Here is a 1767-nt window from a genome sequence, read left to right as displayed (position 1 = left end):
AGAAAAACCTGCTTCGGAAAAGAACGGCGCCGACTACCGGCAGCGGCGCCAAGGGTAAGCGGCGCTCTACGTCGACGTAGCGGTAGGTAAGAAACTACAGCAACACCCCAGCAAGCTCTGGAGCTTTAGCGCCCCCCATCTCACAGGGCGGCAAAGCCTAGCCGAAAGCGGGTAGACCTGGCAGTTACACGCAAGCCGCACGGGCAGCGACCCCTAGCCGCCGCCGCCGAGCACCACCGCCCGCTCGGAGCCGGGTAGACCGTGCCGACCTAGTCGAGCCGCATAGGCAGCGACCCCTAGCCGCCGCCGCCGAGCACCACGGCCCGCTCGGAGCCGGGTAGACCGTGCCGACCTAGCCGAGCCGCATAGGCAGCGACCCCTAGCCCCCGCCGCCGAGCACAACGGCCCGCTCGGAGCCGGGTAGACCGTGCCGACCTAGTCGAGCCGCATGGGCAGCGACGCCTAGCCGCCGACGCAGTGCCTCCCCCCCCCCTTACTTCCCCCCCACCCCCCCTCTTCCCCCTCTGCCCCTGGAGACGCTCGGAGCCGGGTACACAGTGCCAGCGCAGTGGAGCAGCCACAAGAGCGGCACTTGGCCACTTCCGCGGAACGTCCGGGCCGAGCTGAGTCCGCCTGGAGAGGCTGGACTGTGTCGCCGCGGCTCAGATCGCCCGACTCCGCCGAGGAGCGTCCGAGCCGAGCGGAACCCGCCGGGAGCGGTTGGACCGTGCCGGCGCACTCGAGCCGCCGCGGCTCAGATCGCTGGATGCTGCCGAGGAGCTTCCGTGCCGAGCGGAACCCGCCGGGAGAGGCTGGATCGTGCTGGCGCACCCGAGCCTCCGCGGCTAAGACCCCCCGGATGCCGCCGCGGAACGTTCGAGCCGAGCCGAGCCCGCCGAGAGCGGTTGGACTGTGCCGGCGCACTCGTGCTGCCGCGGCTCAGATCGCCGGACGCCGCCGAGGAACGTCCGTGCCGAGCGGAGCCCGCCGGGAGAGGCTGTGCAGTGCCGGCGCACTCGAGCCGCCGCGGCTGAGACCCCCCGGACACCACCGAGGAACGTCCGAACCGAACGGAGCCCGCCGGGAGAGGCTGGACCGTGCCGGCGCACACGAGCCTCCGCCCTGGCCAGCGGTCGCTGCACGTCCGGCTCAAGTTGGTCGGCACGGTCTACCCGGCTCCGAGCGGACCGAAGCTCATTCGGCGGCGGCCAGGGGTCGCTGAGCGGCGTCCGGCTCACATCGGCACGGTCTACCCTGCTCCGCCGCGGACGCTAGAGGTCGCTGACGGACTGGCTGGCAGACGTGCAGCGACACCTAGCGACCGCCGCCGAGCCCTCGCGCACGCTCGGAGCCGGGTAGACCGTGCTGACCTAGCCGAGCCGCATAGGCACCGACCCCTAGCCACCTCCGCCAAGTACCACGGCCCGCTCGGAGCCGGGTAGACCGTGCCGACCTAGTCGAGACGCATAGGCAGCGACCCCTAGCCCCCGCCGCCGAGCACCACGGCCCGCTCGGAGCCGGGTAGACCGTGCCGACCTAGCCGAGCCGCATAGGGAGCGACCCCTAGCACCCGCCGCCTAGTCCCACGGCCCGCTCGGAGCCGGGTAGACCGTGCCGACCTAGCCGAGTTGCATGGGCAGCGACCCCTAGCCGCCGCCGTCGAGCAACACGGCCAGCTCGGAGCTGTGTAGACCGTGCCGACCTAGACGAGCCGCATAGGCAGCGACCCCTAGCCCCCGCCGCCGAGTCCCACGGCCCGCTCGGAGC

The sequence above is a fragment of the Coturnix japonica genome, chromosome 6 (genome assembly GCF_054131305.1).
Source record: "Coturnix japonica strain WE chromosome 6, WE-NBRP24, whole genome shotgun sequence".
Classification (NCBI taxonomy): domain Eukaryota; kingdom Metazoa; phylum Chordata; class Aves; order Galliformes; family Phasianidae; genus Coturnix; species Coturnix japonica.
Note: the sequence above shows the minus strand (reverse complement) of the source record.